General features: G+C 40.5%; 1 long non-coding RNA gene and 1 pseudogene across 3 annotated transcripts in view; one reads left to right on the forward strand and one right to left on the reverse strand.

Moving 5' to 3' along the window:
• Positions 1-1,632: 1,632 nt before the first annotated feature.
• Positions 1,633-8,374, reverse strand: LOC309367934 (P2Y purinoceptor 8 pseudogene; annotated as a pseudogene). Of its 2 annotated transcripts, XR_014173460.1 has the most exons (3): positions 8,189-8,374; positions 5,702-5,851; positions 1,633-3,371 (listed from the first exon to the last, which is right to left on the reverse strand). The product of XR_014173460.1 is annotated as a P2Y purinoceptor 8 pseudogene (transcript). The 2 variants fall into 2 exon arrangements; XR_014173459.1 differs by lacking the exon at positions 5,702-5,851.
• Positions 7,576-12,556, forward strand: part of LOC309367971 — a 370,139-nt gene continuing 365,158 nt past the window's right edge. Inside the window, exon 1 of the long non-coding RNA XR_014167422.1 lies at positions 7,576-7,608. This is a non-coding gene — a long non-coding RNA (uncharacterized lncRNA). The remainder of the gene's footprint in view (positions 7,609-12,556) is intronic.

A 12,556-nucleotide genomic window follows, 5' to 3' on the forward strand; every position in this document is an offset into this window, starting at 1 on the left:
ATCATTTCAGTAAATCAGCCTAATTTGGTGTTGCATCAGGGTAAGGAGTTGAGCAACTGTCCTTTTCTCATCTAGCCAGCATAACTCACGGAAAAGATTGCAGCATTAAACTACTATAAGGTTGAAGTAGTTTTAAAATTAGGGGAAATGCAGTAACTGGAAGAAGAGTTGAGAAATTAGAACAAGGTTATTAGAGGAACATTTTGCAGTCTTCAACACTGGAGATTTCCAGGGAAGGGCATCTACATACAGAGAGCACGTGGAAAACCATCAGCCCACAGGCCTATTTAGGCCAAGCAGTTCTTTTCTTTGGCCCATGACCCACTTTGACCTTCTTTCAAGGCATGCTGTCAGGCAAGCCTCAGCACTTGCAAAGGCCTTGCCTGAAAATGCACACCTTTGAAGCTAATTTGCATTCAAACTGTACCTGCAAGCACACATTTTCCCTCTCCATTTGCAGGTATAGTTTGACTGTAAGCCTCTTTGAATTTGTCACCTGATGCTGTCATGTGATTGACAAGTGACCAGCCCCATTGAGTGGGTCCAGCTCCCCACTGCTGATGCAGAGTATCCTATCTTAGGAGAAGAAATTGAGACAGATGTCCCCACGCCTATCTCTCAACCTCATGAAAATTCATCAACCTTTTAGTGCAAATTCCTCCTAATGTGCACATTTTCAAATGTAATTCCCCCAAATATGCACATTTTTGCACAGCATTTCCTTGTAATATAATGCATTTTTGTATGTTATTTTCATCAATATATGCATTTTTATGGAACATGTTACCCAAGTATATGTACATTACTTGGTTGGCGAACTGTATTGCAAATTGTGATAGATGGTTGTGTTTCATGTATTGTCTCAGTTTATGTAGGTTTCATAAAGTGTGAATTAGGTACGTTCACCTTTAAATGCAAACTGAATTGAATTTCTGCCCCAGGTTCTAGTCATGTCTTCTGGATTATAAGCCTGAGGACCACACTTTCAGAGCCTTTGTGGTTGAAGAGTGGGGTAAAAATGCTATAAATACATAAAAAGAATCACAATGAAACACAAGGCTTGGTTGATATAACATACATGACTGTCCACTACCCTAATGGCTTTCATGCCTCATATACATTTAGAGGTATGTCTGGTTGTTATTTATAATATCTATAACCTGTTTTTCCCTCCAGGGAACTCAGTGCAGCTTACATGTGGTTCCCAGGAAGTCTTGTATCTAGGCAATGCTGAAGGCCAGACTGCTATTCATCAGCCCCTGGCCCATACTGATGAAGACCATCTACATGACAGGACTACCAAGCAAATGGAGCATGGGTAACAAAATAAGAGACAGGTGAGAAAAAGCCTGAAGTTATCCAAACACAATTAGTAACTGTTCACAAATTGAAGCCTGGGCTCAAACCTTTTAGCAAACAATTAGCATTTAAGTGAGTTCAGCACAGAACTCCTCCAAGAAATTGTTGCCTTTCTCTACAATATTCAGATTCCACCCTATCTCAATCCATAGCAATAATATATGAACAGTTTTGTCACTTGATTCTGCCGGTTGTGTAAATTGACCCTGATCTCTCATGTTTATCCCAGATTTGAATATTCCAAAGACAGCAAAGAAGAACATTAACTTAAGATTGGAATGCAGACACAATAAACATTCTTTTATTAAAACTATATGAATGTAGTATTTAAGAATGGCACTTGCAATATTGTTACCTGAGATGGCAAGCACCACCTCAGGTGCTTACACAGCATAACAAGATTTGTCCACACAAAGCTTTGTCAGATCAACATCCATAACAAAGAACAAATTACAAGATCATTCTAATTACTGAGAATCTGTACTCCAGGTAGTTGCATTCTTTTGTGACTTAGTGGCACAGGTAATGTGTGACATTTAAGGAAGGAAGTATTAACAAATGTCTGTTTCCATTCAACCAAATATTTCTATTAATATTTGTTCCATAAATTCTGCACAGTCAAAAGTGGTTAAATACATGCTTTCCTCCTCATGCTACATTTGCAGGTGTCTCTTAATAAGACAGGTGTCTTTCAGCTGCACCAGTCTAACTGGACTTTGACATCAGTTGCCTTTACTCAAAAGAAATAGAATCATGTGTGATAATTGTAGTTCATTTGATCTTCCAGAAACGTTTGGCAAAATAGTTCTGTGTAACTTGGCAGTTGAGGTTCTGCAATGAATTAGCTCCTGATTTTTCTTGAGGTCAATACAGTGCACTGGCAACTTTTATTACATTCCAGAGCAATACAGACTATCTATTCAATACTTTTTGCATTGGTGTTATTTGGATATCATGCTCTGAAAAGATTGGAGTATTTTCACTGACCCCAACAGTTACGCATCTGCAGAGCTTCTTCTGTATCTTTCGCCGAAACTCTTTGGAGCCAAAGTAATAAACCAATGGGTCAAGGCAGCAATTGATGGTGGCTACTGCAAATGAAATTTTATATTCAAAATAAAATGATTTTTTCCCCTGAATAGTGAAGACGTAATGGATAACTGACATGATAATGTGAGGCAAGTAACAAACCGTGATCACTAGTAGCAACACTATTATCAAACAGACAGTCTGCTTCTTAGTTTCTCTGAGTTGAGTAGAAGGAGAGTGGAGAAGTGTTATGATGATTGAGAAGTAGCAAAACCCCATGATGAGCAGAGGTAGGAAAAAGAAGAAAAATACCAGAGAGGCAAAGTAAGCGATGAAGCGTTCTGTCTTTTCGTCAAACATCTCTTTAGGCAAAACATCAAAGCAGGTGATTATATCCAGGTTTTGTACACGAATCGTTAGGTTGTTCTTCATGAGCGGTATGAGGGGCAGTAAGACAAACACCCAAATGAGGGCGCATGTCAGGACAGAAGTTCGCATGGATCTCATGGCTTTGTAGCGCAAAGGGTGGACGATTCCCAGGTAGCGCTCAATGCTGATGCACATCATGGTCAAAAGGGAACAGTGCACATTACCATAGGACAGAACGGTGACAATACGGCACAGAGCATCCTCAAAGGGCCAGTTGTTTCCCCGTATATGGTAAACTATTTGAAAGGGGAGGATCATGCTGTAGACAAAATCAGCAAGGGCCAGATTGATGCACAACACAATGGTTGGAGTCCAAGGCCTCGAATACCGACACAGGAACCACAAGCAGATGAGGTTGAGTGGGATGCTGATGCAGGCAATAACTGAGAAGATGGTAGACAAAGTGACCTGGAGTGCATAGCTTCGAAGCATCTCACATGTGTCATCTGACACAAGCCTTACAGGAGGGAACATGACTTTCGATGTTGGGATGAGTGGCATATCTTGAGGCATCCTTCTTCTGAAAAGAACTGAAAGCTGGTGGAGTCTTAGTTCTAGATTTAAAAAGGAAACGTATATGTAACATCCTTCATTGTAAGCAAGCAGTATGGTAATATATGTACTTTAACCTCTGTCTATTACACAAATGTGGTGCTTTGTTTTTTTAAAAATGGATACCTAAAAGCATGTAAAAATACCACAAAAGCTCATAACCATTAAGGATAGTGGATTAGTGCAGTGGACCATTTTACTAATAAACACTGGGTATTTTCACACTTCATGGCATCACATCTGGTTTACCCCAACATGCAAATGACATAGGGAGAAATTGGATGCCTGATGCAGTTGCAGAAGATGGACAGGAGGTGGCACAAAAACATGCAGCTCCACAAGAGAGGAGAGGCAACATCTGTTGCTGTGGAACCGACAAATTCAGCAGCAAATGCCTGAAGTTAGATGGGGCAAAGCATTATATTTCAGGGATCATATACAAGTCCACACTACCTACCTTTCTCTAGATTTACATGGGTACTTTCTGCCATTATGCCGTGCTGTTGGGACCAGGTGGAATAGTTTGTGTTATTCAACCACGATAGCCAACTGGTCAGTTCTCTAATCCCAATTAACACTACAATCTCTCAGTAGGATTATTGTGACTCGCTCAGGAGAAGGTAAACCTGAAACGTGGATGATGCTTCAGACTACATATTGATATATATGAGTCAGGGGCTATGGAAAATGCGGCACGAAGCTGAAGGCTTGCTTAGTGTTTGTGAAGTTATAGGGACTGTCACCAAAGGAACACTTGATTATTATCATACATGAATCAGTTACGTGTATCCTCACCTACAGAAGTTAATAAGGTTCAGCAACATGAGGCTGCATCTAAGCTGAGCTGACAGAGGACCAGAATCGTGTTCTTTTGGTAGTGGGTGCAACTTTTCTCATTCACCCAGTGCTATGCCATGAAGAGCTGCATTTGCCAAATAAAATAAAACAATAAAATAAAATAAAAACTCTTCTACACACAAGAGGTCCCTTTCCTATATTGTGTAGGATTTTCCTTTCCATAAATAGTTCCAGCATTTTATTTTATTTTTTAAAAATAAATAGACGCTCAGAAATTTTATTGCTAATTATCACCAGAAACCATTTTAAGAGCAGGGTGCTTCTAGATGGGTGTTCATAATGGGATCGGCACACCTCATTCTTGCAAGTTGTTGTTTTTCTCCATTGTTCACATGACACTGCATTCTTATGCGTTCACAGCTTATATATATTTCCCCACCCTGTGCCTTTAATTCGGATTGTCGCTTTCCAGGGAAAATCTGTTACATTTTTTAAAAAACCTGTTGCTAACAGGCCACGTGAAATCTCTTAAGTGACTCATTTATAATATTAATTAAACCCTGGTCTCAGATCATCCAAAGAAGTAGAAGCATACTATTTCCTCTGTCCTGATGTACATATTTCATAGATTCACTGAGCTAGGAAGCTGTGTAGGGAAGACCATTTCTTTTTTGTTTCCTAAAGTTCAGCCTCACGGTCATTTTACACTGGAGATCCAGGTATGCTTCTAAAAACAAGAGAACCGTATTATTTTGGATTAATACACAGGAATGTATGCTGGCTATTTTAGCTAATACAGAGGTCAAGGAGTACACAAGAGAGAGGGGGAAATGGGGGCAAACATTTTTTTGCAGCTTGCTGTCTTTTCACCATGTATTTACTGATGAGAGCAGTTTGGGTGAGTAGCTGCAGACATGATGAAGTCAGGAAATAAACCCAGTTTTCTTTGCTTTTGCTTTCCTGTTGTGTGTTTCACTTGCAGGAACTCACTTCTTGTGAAATACGTTTCCTTTCATGACCGTCTTTCCTCACTGCTGTTTTGTAACCGAGAAAAGAAGAGGGAGCCCTGCTTCCAGAGACTCTAAAAGCTCCCTGAGAGGAGGTTGAAGAAATTCTTGGCCCACTCACGCACTTCCTGTTGTGAAGTGTTTCCTTATATGCTTTATGCTGAGAGTTGCTTCTTGTGTGAGTCTGCAAATGCTACAAGTGTTGAGTGTGCACAAAAAATATATCCCCATGACCTGTGTTCAAGTGACTAACAGCTAAGGCCATTGGTAGAGCCACCACAACCTTTAAGAAGGGTGAAGCAGTCCATTTCAGAGGGCAGATCTCATATCTTCCAACATTTCTCCTATGAAATAGGGACATCCTGTTCCATAATAATACCGTGTTGGCCTGAATATAAGCTGTACCCATATATAAGCAGCACCTTTAAAATTCAAGGGCCTCCAGTGATGGAACCAAGTGGGCCTTCTTGGAGAATGCATTCCATAGCCCAGATTCTATGGCTGAAAAAGCTGCCTCTTGTGCTCACCTGGTGTGCATCAAATGGCAGTGGAACAGTTGATCTGAGTTACTTGCGTGAGTTTCTACAGGAGGATAGCTCAAGATAGTCCATGAGATAGCCCAGTCCTAGACCATTTGGGGCTTGAAAAGCTCAAGACCATTTTCTTCTGAATTACACCTGGAAAGAAATTAGTAATCCATGAAGAATGGAACAATACCAGAGCTTTGCTTCAATTCCAGTAGCTCTCTGGGAGCTGATGGCACTGCCATGAGTAGCACATGCCCATCTCACATATTGCATTCATAAATACATGGTGGGAGTAGGATTGTACATGCCAGCCTTGTGTGCCAACATGCAGCCTTGAGAAGTAATTCCACCTACATGTTCAGTGCCAGGGTAACACCATGGTGAGGATGCTGTAAAGTGAGATGTCGATATTTTAATAAAACAAAAATAAGATACATGCATGCCAACACTCATGAATGTATGGGAGGGATGTGTGCATCTCCCTCATGTCATTCAACCTTCCACATGGTGTCCCTACATCAAGCATTGATAGGGTCAGGCCAAAACAAAATAGCACCCCCTTTACACCATTCCATATATAGAAGATGACCGGGCTGGCCACTGAATCTCATTTCAGCACTGGTGACAGGACAGCATCCACCTTTGCACCTGAGGCTAGCTTAGGTAGCAGAGGACAAGCCGCATGGTACACACACAGCTTTATCCTTCAATAAAGGAGAATGGTTATGGGTCAGGAGAAACAGATACTCCATTGCCCTCTCCCCAGCATCTGCTGCCTGAGGTACTCGCATCACCTTGCCTATTGGTAGGGTAAGCCCTGACTATGGATATGGGGCAGCCCTACAGAAGTGACAGCCACACCACTAGTCACAATCTTCCAGATATCTTTCCCCTGTAAAACCACCAACCAACCAGTGCCTTCCCAATCACAGTGTGCCACAAAAGGCGGCTCGGAGCAAACATGGTGGCGAGAGGCTTTTGCCTTCTTACAGACTAAGTTTAGTAAAGCCAGTTAGTGAGCCAACTGCAAGAGATGGCTGCCTGTTCTCCTCGTCTTCCCTCCCCAGGACTGCATGTCATTCTGATTGGGAGGATTATTCTTATGGACTCCTGGTATAAATTAAACAGTGTGAAATAAAACCAATCCACTGATACGCCTGGCAAGACATCTTCTTTGGTCAGGTAGACAGAGGAAGCCCATCCAATCCAATTCCAAGTTCCTGATGAACTGGGTGTGTGGAGAGAACAACTACCAAACCCCATGCTGTATTTAAAGGTGAGTTGCATTGGAGGGCTAAGATGCCCACATAACAATTAGTAAGCTTGTGCACCTCAGGATTACTGCAAAGGCTCATGGGAGATCCTTTCCTGCCAATCAGAATTTTCCCCTATCTTTCTCTGGGACATGTAAACTAGAGGTAATGAATGTCCGTTGACCTCATTTGTATTATTAACTGTTCTTCCCCCAAACACGCCCCTGAATTTCAAATAAGCTCTTTAAAAAAGAAATAATCTAGCATACTTTTGGGATGCTTTTAAAACTGTGGGAGGGGCACAATAACTATTATCCAATGCATATAAATATTCAGAGAGCTTGCTAGGTGGTGGGGTTTAGGGAAATTATTATGTTTCCTTAGACTGACAGAAATTATCTAAGGTCCTTAAACCTGCAGTGCAGTGGTACCTCGGGTTACGAACTTAATTCATTCCGGAGGTCCGTTCTTAACCTGAAACCATTCCTAACCTGAGGCACGCTTTTGCTAATGGAGCCTCCCGCTGCTGCTGCGCTGCCGGCACACAATTTCCATTCTCATCCTGGAGCAAAGTTCTCAACCCAAGGTACTATTTCTGGGTTAGGGGAGTTTGTAACCCGAAGTGTTTGCAACCTGAAGTGTTTGTAACCCGAGGTACCACTGTATAGTGTTGAGAAATTCTCTTCTCAAAAAGGCATATTTTCTCAAAGAGAATTTGTCATGTTAATGAGTGAAATTATCACAGTTAATGCAAAATGCTTGCTAATGTATGGAAGAGCTATTTGCTCTGGGAATGAAATTGACCCAAGTGGATGGTAAATTTGTGTCTGGTAAAAATTCACAAGCATCCAGATGCCTGCATACATATAAATAGATATATATTAGCCTGTTACTACTACTACTACTACACACAGAAACCCCTTACCCAGAAGCACATACACTAAATATGTTCGGAACATATAAGTACTCATCTTTTATATTCCTTCAATGTTCATTGTACATGCTCCCCTTCTAGTTAAATAACTTTGCAACTGAATTCCATCCAAAGCAGCTTTCTGAGTAACAGAGCTAGACTCTGCAATACACTTAATCGTAAATACACTACACGTAAATAGTTTTTTTAAAAAAGAAATAGCAGTCAAAACTAATACTGTATAGTAAATTAAGCCTGTTAGTAAAAATGATTGCTTCTTCCGTAACCTTTTTTAAAAAAGAAAAAAACCAATTAGTTTACCTGTTTATTCATTCACATCTGCCGCTGTGAAGGTTTGAGGTTCAAATTTTGTCTCAAGTGTCTGGACGCTGGCTCCAGAGAGTATATTGCAACACCTACTTCCTTTTCATGTTCATGCTTTTGCGCACAAAAATAACACATATTGCATGGAGAACAGGATCTTCTATCCTCATGGTTCAAGTTTGTTTTTAAAAAGAACACACAAAAAAAGAAGTGGAAATAACTACGCCCAATTACCCCTGTCATTTTTTGCTTTGTCCCTTAGTATTGCTATGAGTTTGGGAAGTGCCTGGAACCCCCCGTCTAATTCTTGGATGCCGGATATTGGATTTAGCAAAGTGTTAAAATACAGGTCAAACCAGCTTCCTGTGTTCAGGAAATCACCTGGGAGATAAGCCATTGTCCTAAGTCAAAGGAAAAGCAATGGTCCATTACAAAAGCTATGGAGAGGGGCTCTGTGCCTGATGGAAAAATGGGAGGAGCCGCTCCTCCAGCTCTGAATTAGTTAGCAGGACAAAGACCAGGGTTGAGAGGAGAGTAGTTCCTTAGGATTGCAGTTGGCTGGAATGTGAGCACTGAGAGAATAAGTGGCCACCTGTAAAAATGCAGCAGACGGTCAGAGAGCCATGGCGAATTTCTTTGTGAATGTAAAGGTGCTTTGGCAATGGGAGAAACCTGTGGGGTGTTAATGCTGTGAGCCCCTCTATCGCAAGTTCAGATTGTATGCGTGTGTAAATAAACTATATATCAGAAAGACACCACAGTCTTCGCAAGACTGCATAGACTCCAAGTGTTCCTCTTAATATCTGTAGATGGTGCGTTAAGTTTTTCCATTGCTAGTACCACATTTCCTTAGTTGGTGGAGCATGAGACTCTTAATCTCAGAGTCATAGGTTCAAGTCCCATGCTGGGTGAAAGATTTCTGCATTGCAGGGGGTTGAACTAGATCACCCCATTCTCCCTTCTAACTCTACAAATCTGTGATTTTGTGATGTACTGGTGTTTGAGCCACCGGCTTCCTTGCAATGTCGGGATATTTATTGCATTAGATTTCTTACCCTCACTGTAACATCCCAGGGCAGGTTACAGTGCTATTTTTTTCTAGAAAAAGAGGTGCCAGAACTCACTATGAACATCTCCCTTGTTCTCTTTTAATAGCAATGGCACCCACCTGAGAGGTCCTGGAACTGAGTTTGAGTTTCAGCTGTTGATTAAAGCAATTTAAAAACACAAGGAAAGGGGTTTAATGAGGGTAATGAGGGTTAGGGTTAGGGTTTAATGAGGGGAGACTGATGTTTGCCTCCTACCTCTGGGAATTGGGCTGCTCACAAGCCAACTAAATCAACCCTGTACACCACTGGACTACAAGCTACCAAGGGCCTTAAAAACAGCCTCCTGGCGTTGCCTGTTGAAAACTGAAAAAAGGGAAGAGTTGCCAGCCATTGAACAGGCCATAATATTAAGTCTGCTAGGCTGTGTTTGGTTTGGAAGTTGCAAATTACTCAGATCTGCAATTAATACCTTCATTCAATACAGTGTGCCAAAATGCTCAGAAATGAACTCTGAAGAAAGTTGTAAGGATACTGCATTTCTTCAAACATTACCCCAAAAGCAGAACTTGAGCAATGTTACAAATTGTCTATATTTCCATTGTGGTCTGACGGCACTCTGAATAACAACGCACTCAGTGGCCGGGGCATTCCCAACTGGTTGTGGTCTCTTTCCCCACCCCTTCACTTCCCAACAGATAAAATGAGAGGCACAGTCCACTAGTGTGCAAGGCAAAAATGAAACATATAGGATTAAGTGAAAGGCCATTGCATCAATAAAGCTGGCAGAAAAGCACCCAGGATATTGCATGGATGCAACATCACACACGGAAAAATGGTGACTGCAGTGGCCCAGACTTAGCATGCATTAGGTGTGAACAGAGAATGGCTGTGAAGTGGTAAGACAGAGGAGTGGTAATACAGCACAGTCATTTATTCTTTATTTCATAAATTTTATACACCACTGTAAAAAAAACCCCTCTCTTTCTCTCTCTGTGTGTATATATTCTTCTTTTACAAAATTGTGCACACATAAATCATAAAACATGACACGGCTGACAAAAAAATGGGTCATGGGGGGAGGGTAAATACTAAACATATTGTTTAACAGTACATAATTATGAAGTTATTACAGTAAACCAGTTCAATGAATTCTTCAATAAATCAACTCAGATAATAGAACTGTAGAAGTGAGCTAATGAGCAGTGCCTGCTTATCTATGCCATATTGCAATATGCTGTAGGAATTTCTCATCCATGTATTGTTTCATTTGTATATTTAATAAAACCATACCACACAGTGTAAAAAACAGTATCGTTTTTCTCTCTCCCCTTGCCACCTTCATTTTTATTTTTTTGCAATACATTTTCCATTATGGCTTTTTGCCATGCCAGACTATTTTACACCAGTGATCAATATTCATTAATTGCAAGGTTTTCTAAGTGCTGGCTATTACTGTTCTAACTGCTATTACTAAATGTGTTATTAATTCCTTACTTTTTAATTGGTCCATATCTGAAGTATATGCAGTCTAAGTATATACAGTAAGTCTAAAACTGGGGTTATTGGAATTGTCTGAGCTGTAATCTGATCTCTGTAGAAGCTTCCTTCAAAAACTTGTCGACGTTTCCACCACATATGTTTGTATGTACCTATAATTTGGCACCCATGCCAACATAACAGAGAGCTATTGGGCTTTATATATAAGATAGATACCTCAGTGTTAAATACCATTAATGTGCATTTTCCCCAATCAATCAATCAATCAATCATCTCCTTTATTGGCATAGAAAAAGTACATTATATACGTGGATCAGAATACAACACAGTTAACGAAACACAGTAGGAGATACAGGTAGATAGTCGTGTTGGTCTACCATAGTCGAAACAAAATTTTAAAAATCCTTCAAGCAGCACCTTAGAGACCAACTAAGTTTGTTATTGGTATGAACTTTCGTGTGGTATGTCACTGGTATGAGCTTTTGTGTGGTATGTTACTGGTATGAGCTTTTGTGTGCATGCACACAAAAGCTCATACCAATAACAAACCTTGTTGGTCTCTAAGGTGCTACTTGAAGGAATTTTTGTATTTTGTTTCAATAGCAGGAGATGCTTTAGGATAAAACTTTCCAGACATCACGAGGTATGAAAATGGCTCTTAATGGTGATGTAATTTCATGGCGTCACTCAAAAAATTTGCTACAATTTTTAGTGAACGTTCCCTAATAGTTGCTGACAGAGATCTATATCATGCTTTTGTGAGGGAAATAGGGATATTCTAACAACTTTCAACATACTGTACTTGACAAACTAGATTTAACTTCTAAAGAACCAGTGGGAGCTGGATAAACCCTGAAAAGTGGCAATTCTAGCAATGCACTTGAAATGCATTTATAACTAGGGGCTGCACCCCTGCTTCCTCTGCTCGCCAGCCGCCCTACCTTTCCCCCACATTAACTTCCTAAAGCTTCCTCTTCCCACCCCATGCAATTACTCAGCTCACTTTTCACCTTCCCAACCCCTTATTCTGACACTGCTTCTCTCTTTTTGTTTTCCAGCCCCATTTTGCTTCTGTTTTTACCTCCTCCTTTTGTACAATCCAGCATCTTCCTCGTCCCACACATTGCAACTTCTCTGCACCTTTTCCACCTTCCACCCAATTCTGAAGCTACCCTCCTCTCCTATTCTGCAGACTTTTTCATGACCCTACTTCTGAGTAGACAAGTATAGCGCTGCACAGCAAAAAAGGTTGCTGCCCTGAGTAGATTACGGTACAATCTAAAATTTAACAGAGGAAACAAAGGAAGGAGATTCAATTCAAGAATTTTTCCTTCTATAGAAGGTACTGAGAGATATGCTACTATTGACTATATGACATTTAGCTGTCACAGGTAATAACCATTGATAGACCTATTTTTCTTTTCTGAATGTTTCCTTTGCCAACTGTAAATTGAGTCTAAGACTACGAAACAGCTTCAAGAAGTTAAGATTCCCTCAAAGCTTAATCTCATGGAAACAGCTTCCTCTAGTGGAGTTCTAATGTAATAAATTAGTTTTACTGAATGGTGTATTTAACAACATGCAGTATAATCAGCTATATGCTTGTTCAATGGGGGCTTACTAAAATGTAAGTCCTATTATGTCAAATTGAACTTACTCCCAGGTAACTGAAAAACTATGTTAAAGAGTTAAGCAAGTGGCAAGCCATTCTCAATTATCTGGACAGTATTTTTAAATAGGGTGGAGGGTGAAGTCAGAGCTTGTGGACAGAGCAATTTTTGTATAATTTGGTTTTAAAAAAGCACACACAATCAGAGAC

This window comes from Podarcis melisellensis, assembly GCF_964234715.1.
Source record: "Podarcis melisellensis genome assembly, chromosome: 4".
Taxonomy (NCBI): domain Eukaryota; kingdom Metazoa; phylum Chordata; class Lepidosauria; order Squamata; family Lacertidae; genus Podarcis; species Podarcis melisellensis.